At 40.1% G+C, this 15,204-nt stretch overlaps 1 protein-coding gene across 2 annotated transcripts in view; it reads left to right on the forward strand.

The window, feature by feature from the left end:
• The window catches only part of THOC2 (THO complex subunit 2), a 102,583-nt gene extending 97,230 nt beyond the window's left edge, over window positions 1-5,353 (forward strand). For both annotated transcript variants that reach the window (XM_032789912.2, XM_032789913.2), the window contains one exon: window positions 4,934-5,353. The gene's annotated coding sequence lies outside the window, so the exon portion shown is untranslated. The remainder of the gene's footprint in view (window positions 1-4,933) is intronic.
• The last annotated feature ends 9,851 nt before the right edge of the window (window positions 5,354-15,204 follow it).

The following is a 15,204-nucleotide window of genomic DNA, read 5'->3' on the forward strand; positions in this document are numbered from 1 at the left end:
GTGATCGATGCTGCCAACCAATGAGGCAGGCAACAACTGAGATCCACTCGATACAACAGAGTGGAAAGGTTTGAATCTTTCTGGCCGCAAGGCCTATTCATCTGCCACTCTTCAGTTCTGAATTGCCAATTATGCTGCCCTAATGGCAAAATATGACCACACAAATTACTCCAAACTCAGTGAATTTATTGACATATAAATTCAATAAAAGGATAAAAGAAACCAATTTAAGTCAATAATTTCAGAGGGTCAACTCCTATCCAGAACCACCTTGCAGATCTCTCTAGATGTGGGTGATATAGTGGTGCACTCCACAGCCACTGCCGTAGCTATGTGCCGGACTTTGTAGCTTCACCTGTCTAGCTTCCCAAGGAAGGGACAATCCACCGTCGAGGACCCCCCATTCAATGGTCAGAAGCTGTTCGCGGTAATAACTGATGAATCACTTCACACTCTGTAAGACTCAAGGGCGACGCTCTGCTGCCCTTATATACACACCTGCAACAAAAAGAAAACAGGGTAAATATTATCCCACTCTGCACGCAAGGTCTGTCCTCTAAGGCTCACAACAGAGGCACCATGACACTGAAAGACAGAGGCCTCCAAAGGATCATCAACCATCCCACCAGCCCTCTTCAAAACAGTGATTTTGAGAGTTTGGTTGAGGACCCAAAGACCTTCCTCATTCTTCAGTGCTGACACCATCACTAACCATCCACTGTTTTTGGAGACCGGTTGACTCCTTCCTACCTAGTATGGCAATCCATCACCATAGATAAATGGGTTCTGGAGATAATCCATTCAGGCTATACAATACCATTCATGTCCATCCCACCCTCCCTCCCTTTCCCTCTTCAGAGACCCCTGTCATGAACACCTTCTATAGCAAGAAGTAAACCATTTCCTACAACTGGGTGCCATGGAACATGTACCATCACAACACAAAGGGAAGGGTTCTTACTCCCACTACTACTTAACCCAGAAAAAGAATAGAGGATAGAGGCCTATCTTAGACCCAGAAAACAAATTCATAAGGATCCAATGGTTCAGGATGGTCATATTAGCAACAGTAATACCAGCACTGGAACAGGGGAACTGTTTTTTGACCCTAAATTCAAGATGACTATTTTCACGTAACCATACATCCCATACACAGGAGCTTTCTCAGGTTTACTCTGGGGACAGAACATTATCAGTACAAAGTTCTGCCACTTGGCCTGTCAGCAGCGCCTCGGGTGTTTTCCACAGTGTTCCCGGTAGTGGTGGCACACCTCCGCAAACAAGGAGTGACAATTTTTCTCTATTTGGATGATTGTCTGTTAAAGGCATCCACCTGGGTAGATGCCATGGACACTATGCAGACGACAATCTCTCTCTTCTTGCAGCTGGGACTACAAATCAACACCTGGAAATCAACACTAACACCCGTGCAGAAACTAGACTTCATTGCGGTGCACCTCGATGCTATAGAGGCCGAAGTGTCCTACCACTGACCAGATTTCTCACTATAGCCAATCTGATCTCCATCATATTGAACAACCCACAGATATCGACATGGGCTTACCTTCAATTACTAGGCCATATGGCAGCAACCACATTCGTGGTACAACACGTGTGTCTTCACATATGCTGCTTTCAGGGCTGGCTAAGAACCACGTACCACAGAAACGCAGCCTAAACAGATGCTGTTTGTAATGTTGTTCAAAGTCAAAGACTTGCTACACTGGTGGACACAACCCAACAACATGTGAATGGGAGTCCCTTTAACACAGACTCCACCTTCAATGATTCTCACAACTGACACCTCCTTGATAGTTTGGGGGGTCCATCCATAACATCACACAATTCAGGACAGGTGGTCTCCCATCGAGACACTGTTACACACAAATCATCTGGAACGCTGAACAGTTTGCAACGTGTGCTTGCATTTTCTGTCATTTATCAGGTAATGACTGACAGCATTGCCTGCATGTTTATATAAACTGGCAGGGAGGGGCAAGGTCGCACTTCCTATGCTCTGAAGTCAAGAAACTATGGAATTGGTGTATCCAGCACAATGTCAGCATCTCAGCCTCATATCTCCCAGCACATCAAAATGCCACAGCAGATGCATTCTCCCAGGACCATGAATGGGAACTAAACAACACGGTGTGCTACAGAACATATTTGAATGCTTGGGTCACCCATCCATTGATCTCTTCACAACCTCCCAGAATCACACATGCTTGCAATTCTGCTCGAGAGCAGATTTGGGCCCCCGTTCCTTGGACGATGCCTTTCTCCTCAAATGGGCCATGCCTATCCTATACACCTTTCAAGCTGTCCCCTTGCTATCGAGGGAAATACACAAAATAAGAACCAAAAAGGCCAAAGTCCTCTTGATAGGCCTTGCATGGGCCAGACAAACTTGGTACTCGCACTGTGCACTCTTCCACTCTTGCAAAATCTTCTCTCACAGGATGCAGGACAGGTCTGCCACCCAAATCTGGAGAGACTTCACCTGAGAGCATGGATTCTACGTGCCACCAGCACATTGAACCAGCCTGCTAGGAACAGGTGAAAGGCATATTCGTAAACAGGAGGAAGACAACCACGTGGAATACTTTTCAACATCAATGGAAGAGATTTGCCATCTGTTGCCAAAACAACCAAGTCCAACCTGTTACCGCTCCCTCACCAATTACTTTAGAATACATGCTGGAACTAAAAAAATCCAGCCTATCTCTTAGTTCACTTAAAGTACACCTCGTTGCTATTACTGCTTTTCAACCGAAGGTAGATGGGATATCAATTAGGGATGTAAATATCATTTTTAAAATTACCCATTTAAACTATTAAAATTATATCTGTTAACCGTTTAATCATTAACAAGTTCACAATCTACCCCACGTATATATTATCTTTGTCAAGTGTCTTTACTAACAACAAAAACAGACAGACTTATGTGTAAACCCACTTTTTCAATGACCCGCTACTTCATTAAGTCCAAAATACTCAGACATTCCTCCATGTCATTCTGCCATACTTTCAGTTTGTAGAACTGTGGATCGAAGCTCTAGTCACGAGGTTACACAACACAATTGCTACATATTTGCTGGTATTGCTGCAGCATTTTTAATGTGCACATTAAGTATTACAGTGTCACAAAATTATTTTTCCAATGTGTTTTAAATATTAACTGCAATATATTTATGGTAAGGCTAATACTTATTGGATAACCATTTAATTGCTTAATATTTTACATCCCTAATATCTGTATTTGTCCATCCTACCACCAAACAATTTCTGTGGGGCATCAGAAATATTTATCCTGAAATATGACTACCTACCCCACTTTGGGGTTTAAAATTGGTATTACTGCCTTACCGGAGCCCCATTCAGACTATTAGCAACATGCTCTCTAACAGATCTGTTGATGAAAGTTACATTCTTATTCGCTATCATGTCCACCCAACAAGTGGAACAGTTAAGAGCCCTCATGGCACATCCACCTTATACCATCTTCTTCAAAGATAAGGTCACCCTAAGACCTCACCCTAAATTTTTTACCTGAAGTACCCTCCTCTTTTCACCGGAGCCAACTAATCCATCTTCCCTCGTTCTTCCCCAAACCTCATGAGAGCAGCGGGACTCAGTATTACACACTCTGGATATCAGATGCGTATTAGCATTCTACCTTGAGAGAACCAAGACCTTCAGAAATTCACCAAGACTTATTTCAACTTCAGTGTGATCTAAAGGTTCCGCCATTTTAAAGCAGAGGCTGTCCAAATGGATTTCTGGGTGGATCCACCTATGCTATCAAGCTCACTGGGTATCTGACCTCTCTCTATCAGGTCATTATCAACCTCAGTAGCTTTTCTCAACAACATGCTGATCATGGACATGTGTAAAGTAGCCACCTGGGCATCCGTGCACATGTTTACACAACCTGTGCAATAGATCAGAGCTCAAGATCGGGTGCATTGGTAGGACTTACAGTACTATCCTCAATTACTCGTGCAACTCCAAAGCCCCTTCTGTCCACCAAGGGCCACTGCTCAACAGTCACCCAAAGTGGAGCACCCACAGGGGTGCTCCTCGAAGAAGAAGAGAAGGTTACCTACCCTGTGCAGTAACTGAGGTTCTTTGAGATGGTGTCCCTGTGGGTGCTGCACTATCCACCCTCCTCCCCTCTACTTTGGAGTTCAATCTGTGGACTCGGGTGGAGAAGGAGCTGAGTCGGGATCTGGTTGCGCGGCACTAGATAGGTGCTGACAACAGCATGAGATGGAGAGAGTGCATCCATGACCAGACAAGAACTGCTGCTGAAATTCTCTGATCAAAGGTGCCCACAGGGACATAATCTCAAAGAACGGGGTGAGTAATCTTTTACACATTTAGGTAGTACACATCCAGTTATTTCTTGCAGTAATTTAAGGGGGCATCTGGTATAACATTCACCTTACTCTCCTTCATTTGCGTGGGTAAGTGCGCAAAAGTGCTTTTACAGCAACACGAAATTGTGGCAGCTAATTCAATTTCTGCTGCTTGCACAACCTCTTCTATTACATTCGTAATGTGTGTGTACTGCTTTATATTCAATTGCTTTTATTTCTCATTTAGAGATATTAATCTTCTCAGGGCAGCTTGTTGAATTTTACTTTTGCCAATACTTGTTTTTGTAGAATTTTTATCTATTAAGCAGAGTTTTTCATTATTTTTATTTATAATCCCAGTGCCTGATTGTATGTGTTAATGTAGTTCTCATTACAAAGTAGGAAATTGAAGTAATTGTCTGTAAAATCTAAAGATAATCAGAGTGGCCAGTTAAAATAGTATTTTTCCACTTTCATTGTTGGGCCTGTGAATAGAAATAAATTCTAACAAGTTCTGAATCTTCTGATTCTTTAGAAATGACATCTAATTGCATTGGCATATGTATTTGTTTTAGGTGAGGTTGAAAGTGGAAGATATCCAGCTGTGACCAGAAATGTATTTTGAAGAGTATAGATTGCACAGATTTGTGAATGAAGAGGACCTATCTGCATCTCCTTAAATTATTCAGTTCTCTGCTTTATTTTCCCCATGCTGAACATTTAATTGTTGAGTTGTACATTACTGTATTTTAACTTGTTGCTTAGTTTCTCACACATTTATTTTCAGTACCTGGCTGAAAGTGTTACCTATTCCATATTTTAGCACAATGTGCTGCAAACAGTTGCCATAGTGCAAATAAGGTTTCATATGTACAGAGTTCCTCTTTAGGTTGTCTAAATACTGCCTGAGTTTAATGATTCTTTCAGTCTGAAATGCATTCTTTTAGATGTCTGAAAACCATAAATAAACAGTTCTTGAACCATTTTTGAATTTACCTCGTTTAAACTCAGTTTTTATTTATTACTTAGCCTATTTTTAATATCAGTCACTAAAAACCAAGTGGGAGCACTGTTTTCATGCAATGCTTAGGAATTATTTGTATATTATGTGTACAACATTGAGCTGTTTAAAAAAAACAAAAACAAAAAAAAACCCACCCAAACCTGCATTCAGTTGTCCCTTGCCACACCTTTGTTTGTCATGATGTTTTTAGATAAATTGGAAAATACTCTCTTCAAAAATGAAATAAATTAGGTTTCAATTCTACAGCTACAGGAGCTTTGTATCGCTGAACTTTAGTCTGAAAAGTTTCAAAATGACATTTTTAAAAAAGAGAATTTTTTTTATCTGCTGAATTCTACCAGTGTAACCTTTTTTCTAAATAAACAATAGTTTTCTCAATGGGTCGTAAATCATTGTGTCTGTGTTGTCGCTTTATTGACAAAGGTAGTGCTAACAAAATTCAGTTTTAGTCAGTGTGAGCTTACTTCTTCCCTTAAACCTCTTCCACTGTGACTAAATCCTCTTTCAGTTGGTCTACTTTACAAATCAGATCATACATCTGGAAAAGACCTGGGTCATCTAATATGTCCCCCTGCGCTAGCACTTGATCCTGTCTATCCATTGTGGATCAGACAGAGAAATCACAAATCTGCATTATGCTTTTGAATGCCTTTAATGATACTATTTCAGTAACTTCCTTTATCAAGGAAGCCCACTAATTAATTTTACAGTGAATTAGGAAAAACCTAACCTAGATTTTCTCTCTTTTTGTCCATCTTAAATATTTTTCTGGCCCCTAGACATGAGGATCTGAATTTGTTGTTACCTCAGGAGAATGTATTAAAAGAAATATTTTATGCTTTGGAAGCCTGATCCCTTATTTTTCAGCCTGATAACTGTTACCTAATGGAATAGTTCTCACTTTCCCGCAAGTAAGAATTTGTAAAATTTGTAAAATCAGAAAATGAATAAGTACAACATCTAATTAATTATCATAATAAAGTAATGAGAACAAGATCTTGTTAGTAATAGCATTAATGTAGTGGCCTTTCTTTGATACTACGTATTTTTAAAAACCTGGTGTTAGAGGTCTTTGAGACCCCACTCTATTACGTATTCTGTTTAATACTCTGTAGCAAATGTGGTTTAAACAGGTTTTTTAGATATTTAAGTGACATTTCCAGGGATGCACTGCAACTCAATGACACAGATAGTTTCAGTTGCTTTATTGGGTTTTTTTAAACTACTTTAAAGTATAATTTATGCTAATTTAACAAAATATTGTAAATATTTACAGAAATACACCAATACTAATATTTAGAAATATCAAAAATGGATGAATGAAAATAATTATTGATGTGAGAGGAGATTACATTGAGAACAATGTAATTGATATAAGGATAACCCTTTTGTGTGTCTGTTGATACAATTTTTAAATTATGGATTAAGATGCTTAAATTCTTACCATAAAAATGTTTGTTCATGTACTTTAGTGTTCAGATTCAAATCTAAGACAAAAGTTTACATGCTTTATTAGTCAGAAGCACAAGGATGGGAAGGCTATGTATATAAAACTCTATTTAAAAAAAGCTGCACTGAGAACGGTAAGGATGCACAAGTGAGGCACTCACATCAGACAATGACAAATTTGCTGTCACAACCTTAACTCCTGCCCCCTAGTGCACATTACATAGTCTCTCATTAGATTATCACCCACTTTCCTTCACAGTCCATGAGACTGAGTCACAGCCCAGGATGGGAGATGCTGAGTGAATAAGGCAGCTGTTTTTATTCTCCTTGTTCAGTGTGCGCCCCTCAGCTTTATTTAGACTGGTCCAAAGCTCAGTGAAATGTGTATAAACGCTTCCATTTGATTCTGAATCAGGCCCTTACTATACGCTACCCAAAGTTAGTCCTAAATATGGAATTCAATAGGTTGAGAAGTATTGATCTTTCCCTAGATTTCTTTTTATAATTTAACTGAATCTTCTTTCATGCTGCACATCATTACAACCTCCCCAGATTACTTCCCAGCTAGCTTGTTTCCTCTTTGTGTATTGCTGCCTTACATTTTGTTTTCTGCAAATTTAATCACTGAGTTTACATCTTTTTCTAGGTCACTTAGGGCCTTATCAAAAGCCCATTCAAATCAATGGCAGTTTTTCCCAATTTCCTAGTCTAGTGAAATTAAGGTCCCAATTTGCTGCCCCTTAAACTTTGTTTAATATTCTTATTTTGAGAGGTTTAAGGGGAGCCTTTACATTGTCCGTGGGAAGGAGGAAAAGTCTGTTTGAAACCTTATTGCTTGATTGAGATTGTGCTGAATATGCACTTTTTGAAGGGGTATTTCCTTTCTTTATGACTTGATCCTAATCTTACTGAAGTTAATAGCATTGCCGTTGACTTTAATGGGATTCTGATCTGGCCCTTAATAGCAGACAAGTGGTACGGTCCTGGACTGGTCATTTAGTAAGGCCCCCTTCATTTCTGTAAAGAGTTCTGTGGCACCTTATAGACTAACAGACGTATTGGAGCATGAGCTTTCGTGGGTGAATATGTGCATCCGACAAAGTGGGTATTCACCCACAAAAGCTCATGCTCCAATACGTCTGTTAGTCTATAAGGTACCACAGGACTCTTTGCCGCTTTTACAGATCCAGACTAGCACGGTTACCCCTCTGATACCTCATTTTTGTAGTATGTATCGGTACTGGCAGTTGTCTCAAACAAATTCACTTATACACACACTCGCTCCCCCCCCTCCCCAGAGATAAAAAGTTCCAGTTTGGGAAACTCCAGTTCACACACTCCATCAGGCAAGTGTCCATTTTCCTCTAAAATCTTCTCCCCAAGTAGCTCCTATAAACTGATTAAAATGAAGACTGGTTTTCTATTTAATGTGAAAAATATGGATTGTGAAAGAAACGCCCATTTACAAGAATCGGAAAAGGGTGGTGGTGCACATTGTGTCCCACATCATTAGCTGCCATGTGGAGAGGTAGAGCCTTGGAGGTCTCTTTTTCAACCCAGGCACAATAGTTTCCTTATAAAGTGAAAAATGCAATTTTAAATAGGTGTAGTAAATTCACATTTACTGAAAAACGGAAGAAAGAAACCTCTCTCCTACCAATCTGTCATTTGAGTCTCTTACCACCCCTGCAATCTCTTCTTTGTTTTGAAGGTGTTGTGTACCCTTAAACTGTCCCACATCTCTCAAGTTGCTGCTGCTGCTGAACTCCCATTATTCTTCCAGGAGACTTCTACAGAGCTGTGCCTAGCCAGTGCATAAATACTCCCTTCAATCCAGGGTATTGTGCAGTGACTACCCATGAGGTAGGTCTACTCTTAAACCTGGAAGTGTAATTTCCAGCTTGAGGAGACATACCTGCACTAGCTCTGATTAAGCTAATTTCTAAAAATAGTGTAACTGCATTGCCCTAAGCGGTGGGAGTAGCTAGTTGCTCAGAGTACAGTCCCATCTGAGACCCTAAGTACATATTCAGGATGCCAGCCCCTCATGCCAGTTGCACTGGTGCAGCTACACTTCTTTTTGTAGTGCACCAGCTCAATCAGAGGTAGCGTGAGTATGTCTCCTCAGGCAGGGAATTACACCTCCAGTTCAAAGTCTAATCTAGACTTACTGTTAGTAGTTCAGCTGTCACAGTCACTGGTGCTAAGGGAGCTTATATATACACCAGGCACAGTTCCTTTGAAACACCCTAGCAGAGAGAATTCCAAGGTGTATCTAAGCCCTGATAACCATTGAACATACACTTCCCATTGAACTGCCACTTCTGCCAGGTTCTTGAAACTCATCTGTATCTTGAAGATACTGACTCACACTCTGCTTCTTCAGTCAAGGAGACCCTTCAAAGGAACCAAGAAGTAAGATAGACCAGCTCCAAAGGGAAAGAAAGATACAGGTGGCCCTCTGACAATCTCTACACATACTCACAAGGGTTTCTCTGAACACTGTATGCTTTCTCAGAGAGCTGCAATTGCTCCTTCTGGCTGCTGGGGGCCCGTCCATTGCTGGACACCATCACTGACAGCAGAAGGTGTCTTTCCTGTGAATTCAGTGCCCTGTGCTGCTCCTGCTCAGGCATTATGAAGGAGGTGGAAGCAGCCTTATCTGATTGCAGAGAGGAGTAACGGGGGGAGAGGAAATGGGAGACGGACAAGTTGAGTGGGAAAGGGGCAGAGATGACAAAATGAAGCAGGCTGGGGAGGGGGAATAGCTAGGGGTGAAAAGAAGAGTCTGTAATGACTAGAATTAACTCTTCTCTAGAAACTGGGCTAGAACTCAGGATTTACGATTCCCAATGTTCCTCTGTTGTCTAGCACATGGCTGGGAAATCCACTAGCAATGTACCTTATCCTCTTCTAGGGGTTGATCTTCTCAGTCTAGGTCTGCATTAGGAGATACATGTGTGATACACATCCTTGCACTAGCTCTCATCAAGCTAGCACGACAATAAATAGCAATCCTGCTGGTAGTGACAGTGGAGGCAGGGCTGAGCTGTGCTGAGTACACACCTGGCTGAAACTAGTGGATATATACATGGCATGGCTCAGCCATGCTGCTGCTGCCACTACCTGTGCTACTGTGACTATGCTGCCATTTTTTTAATGCTCATGCTAGCTCAATGAGCACTAGTGCAAGTATTTTAGAGGAGCAGGGAAATAACACCCATATCTCCTAGTATAACACTTACTATTGCTACCACTAACTCCGTTAGCTCAAGTGGGGTAGAGGTTCATACTGTTGATCTAGATTCCAGTTCTGAGATGATGGAATTTGTCTTTTTACAACTTGGGAAATTGCACTTAAAAAACCCCAAAAGTACATTAAATTGCAAACCAAGCATTCAAAATTAGGAGATGCCAGACTGAGGGTTGCTTATGGAACCTTAATTTGTCCCCCTTTTGGGTGTGCGTTATGACAGGCTCTAATTACATAGTCACATTCTATTTTCTCCTCATTCAGTGTGCAGGACAAATAGTACGAAAGGAGTTGGCTTTAGAACCTTAACTTTTCACTGAAGGATTTTTTGTATGTTTTACAATTAAAAGGGACCTAGGAATGACTGGAGAGAGGGGCATCTGGGTATAGTTTATACTGAGTGGGGAAAGGAAAAAAATAGAGCAACTAACATGGTATGTCTCATTCATTTGCCTGACCATTCTGATTGTATGCTGTGTCCTTTTCCCTGCCTTCCTTATTTGCCTGAAATTGAGCAGCGGCAAATTCAAAACATGTATAAGTAATCTGTGTAACTCATTGCCACAGGATGCAGGTAGGACCAAGTGTTTAGCGAGGGTCAGAGGGATTGCACATATTTATGGATAACAAGAATATCCAGCATTGTAAGAGTTCATGCTAACGAAGTTTGGAAGAGGTATATAATGTCAGACTCTTCAAGCCCGTCTTACTATTAGGGATCAGGACAGTTTAAGATCTTTTAACTGAGGGAGACTTTCCCACATAATCTCCCCACTATCAGGTTCCAGGCTTCTGGTGTTAGCCCCACTGTTAGTGACAGGCTTTAAAAAATGCAATGAGAGTAAGAGGAAAGGGACTTGCATCTGTGAAGTGAGAGCCCAGCTAAAGTTGTCAGATACAGTTTCCCAAAATCCTCATCTGACTGAAATATGTACTTTTCTAAATCAAAATAGGAAAAGTTGACAATCCATTTTCCTCATGTCACTTCAGAACAATCATGACCTTTTAAAAATAGTGGGAACTACAACTGTTGCTGCTGGAGTGCTGGTGGAATTTAGCCTATGTTTAAAAGGCCACACCAGGTCTAACAGTAGAGAGTCACAATCCCTCAACTGGAATAATTTATTTAGCGGATACAGCCATGCTGGAAAGGATCCTATGAAGCCCTGCAGAGGAACTGAAGGAACTCGGCAACTTGTAAGATATGAACCATAAATGTGGAGGAGGGTGCTATAGATTACTTTAAATAAACAGAGAAAAAAGTTCTGATAGCATGTCATCATCTTCAGTGGAATTATCAATATATATGATTATCTGTAGGACTGTAGTACACTCCTTTACATGTAGGATATGCCTATATAGACTTTATAAATATTCTCGTCTCAATATTTCATGGTAAGGGATAACTACCAGCCAAGATTCAATTTATTGCTTTAATAATCAAGCCAGCAAACTGTTTATTCCATATCATTAGGTTACTTTGGTTTGTATGGTTGCCTTAGATATACAGCAGGGAAATTAAATTGCTATTGAATTTTTGCTGGCTTAATTGTGCTTACCTGAGTTAAAACAGTTCATAACTCTCATTCATACTTGAAAAAGCATCAGCAGGCTTTCCTGTTTTCTGGTGGTGTGCTCCGATAAAGGGGGTAATTGAAGACTATTAGTTAAATCAATTCAAATCCGTTTAGATCTGCACAAGGAAATCAGTCTTTATTGAACTGGTTTGGAAAGTAGGGTTGTGGAATGCTCATAAAGCCATGTGTATAAAATTCAGCCATATCAGAGCAAACCGATTTCTAATGATTGTTCTACCAGAGAGAGATACTTAGATTAAAATGCTCAGTATTCTGTTATGTAGAGGTTTTAACAAAAAGTCAGTTAATCAGGAAATGAAGATGCCAAATTAAAAGCTTTTAAATAAATCACGTTTTGAATGAACAGGGAACTTAGCAACTGAGATCAGCGTGAATCATGTTGAAGCAAAAAGTTACTTGCCCTTCATGCATTTCTCACATTTATCAGTGTTGTTGCCAATTCCTTTTTTTTTTTTTTAAGTGTAAGACAAATTTCTATTTTGCTCCCATCTCATCCCCTCATCCAGCATGATCCTGCACACGGCTAGACGAGTGAGTATAAGGAATTCATGCTTCTGAGGATATTAGCTTTTTTTCCCCCCGTGGAAACATACTGAACTATATTTGCTACAAATAGGATTTTATGTAAGGCCCTACTTGAATCGTGGGATGATCTTCAAATAATTGCAGCTGAGTGTGGACAAGACATGGAAAATCATGGAAAAGTAATAATGGGCCTTTATTAATAGCAGCAATTTGAAAAAGCCAGAGTAGATCTATTTCTTTAAGAAAAAATTACTGGAACAATAAAAACTCTCAAGTATTGTGTTATTATGCCTGCTAATTTTTTTGCTAACCAGATACTTTGCCACAATTCTGTTACAATTCATTAAAAAAAAAGAAAAAGAAAAAAAATGTGACCAGTACAATATAAAATTAAAAAGACTAAAAGTCTTAACACAACTGCTGTAGAAATTGAGTCCAGTTACTTTAGCTGTTTACATTTTACAGATATTGAATGATGATGCAGTACACCCCTCTACTGTGATCCGCTTCATGCCATCTCTGCTTTTTTGAAGATTTGTCCATACTGAGATATTAATTAAAATTAAAATTTTGGTGGAAGCCTAATATTGCGGGATCCACAATTTTCACAATATTGTGAATGAAGTAGGGCCCAAATTATATGAGTATAACTTCATTAAGGGATGGAGCTGAGGTAGAAGATAAGTTACGGGTTGAAGTAAAGGTGTGGAGCATAATATGCTTCTATGAAGCCACATTGATGTTTATTTAGTATTTGTACATGCTGACTAGCATACAAATCTGCAGTTTTAAAATGTATATTTCATTAAAAAGACAAGGCAAAATCCCTCTGTGTTTTAACACTAATGAAACTGATGGAGTTTCATCAGGCATGAACTTGGTCAATTAGATTCACAGCATGCATACTTCTTTTCTGATGACTTTTCACTTTACATAAGCTGTCTGTGCAAACTACAGCTATCTGAATTATTTGCTACAAACAATTTATCAAATTAATTTAGCCCATATTTCTGTTCATGAATTACAGTGGAGACATTTAAGACGTTTCTGTGGGCTGTGAGACTTCTCCATGTATGCAGAATTTTATGTCTTGGGAATATCTTTGAACCAGATACAGTCTTTCAGAACGGAAGAAACTTTTAAAGTGCAGACACTGTGTCTTTGACCAGGTTGTGATTTTCATTAATTAATTTGCTGGATGTTGCCTAATTTGTGCACAGGTGTTAGCTTATGGTTTGTTTGTGAACTGGTCACCAGGGGAATTTGCTATTTGATTGATCACATGACAGCATCTTTCCCTGGATTGGATGACCTAAACTTTACAGTCAGGAGAAATGATCCTTTTTCTGTTTCCAAATTATCCACAAACATTTGTAATTTGTATCTATCGTGCAGGCAATGTAAAGATCTTTTCACAGATGGCTGCAAAATGGGTTCAAATGCTGTAGTGAATATTCAGTTGCTCTACATTCAAATGCTTTCTTTCTGGAAACTTTTTTACTAGTGAAAACTCATTTGTCTGCTCATGAATCAGTGAAGTAAGGCCACGACTCTCAAAAGTGACTAATGATTTTGAGTGCTGTTTATGGATGCCCATCTTGACATGCATTAAAGAGGACAGATTTTGAGAAAATCCTATGCAAATTAGGCCCCTTTAAGGGATCGCAGGCTGGGAACCCAAAATCACTAGTCACTTTGAAAATCTTGACCGAAAGAGTCTGCAAACATTTGTGAAACAAACAGATGGGTTTTATTAATCAATACTTTATTGCTGCGCTCATCCATCTTTATTGAAAACAAGCCCAACAGATTATTCACAAACTTTGAATTAGATGAATCCAGCTGTCGTATTAATCCAACACATGGGCACTATGGAGAATTTGTCTCTCTGGTGTGGAAGACTGCCCAAAAACACATCCCTAGAGGATATTGGACACTATATGTACCTGGGTTTTAAGAACAGACAAGCCAACAATGTACGAGATATTCCAAGTTGTTTGACATGGATCTCTTCCGTGCTTATGACAGAGATTGGAAAGGAAATGCACAGCCACTAGAGGGAGCTGATTGAAACAACAAACCTTGTCATAATAGCAAGAAAGATGAGCCACTATTCTCAAGCTGAACCCTGATGGGCACTAACCAACGCACATCATCACATTCTCTCCCAACCTAGTCAAACACCAACTCATCCTGAATGGTAAACCGGCCCAAAAAGTGCAGAATGAACCAAGTGAAGCAGGAACTTTGCTCACTCCACAGAGACAGCAAAGTTCACAATGAGCAGTTCAACAACGAGGAGCTGACAATAGTCAGGAAAACCTGACATGTGGGAAGGGAGCTATTCTTGATGGTAAATCTAGCAAACTGTTACTACACTTCGGGATGAGAGCACCGAAGTGGCTCCTTGACTTCTTTAATTCCTGCGTGGAGATAATGCAGATTGTGGAGACAGCCCAAAGCGATTTCACTACACAAACCACATAAAGACCCTAACTCTGCAAAGTTTTCACCCAGTATCTTTATGCACCTCAACCTACAAGCTTTATGAGTAGCTTCATGATAATGAGTAGACTAGCTCCAACAGTGGAAGGGCAGCTGATTGATGATCAAGCTAGTTTCGGCCCAGAATGTTCACGCTATGGCCAAGTTGTAAACCTAACTAAGGCCTGGTCTACACTACGCATTTAACTTCATTTAAAGACCGTTAAATCAATTTAACGCTGTACCCGTCCACTACAACGCCCTTTATATCGATATAAAGGGCTCTTTAAATCGATTTCTGTACTCCACCCCAATGAGAGGAGTAGTGCTAAATTCAATATTAACATATCGGATTACGGTTAGTGTGGACGGAAATCGACGTTATTGGCCTCCGGGCGGTATCCCACAGTGCACCACTGACCACTCTGGACAGCAATCTGAACTCAGATGCAGCAGGCAGGTAAACAGGAAAAGCCCCGCGAACTTTTGAATTACATTTCCTGTTTGCCCAGC

The sequence above is a fragment of the Chelonoidis abingdonii genome, chromosome 8 (genome assembly GCF_003597395.2).
Source record: "Chelonoidis abingdonii isolate Lonesome George chromosome 8, CheloAbing_2.0, whole genome shotgun sequence".
NCBI lineage: Eukaryota > Metazoa > Chordata > Testudines > Testudinidae > Chelonoidis > Chelonoidis abingdonii.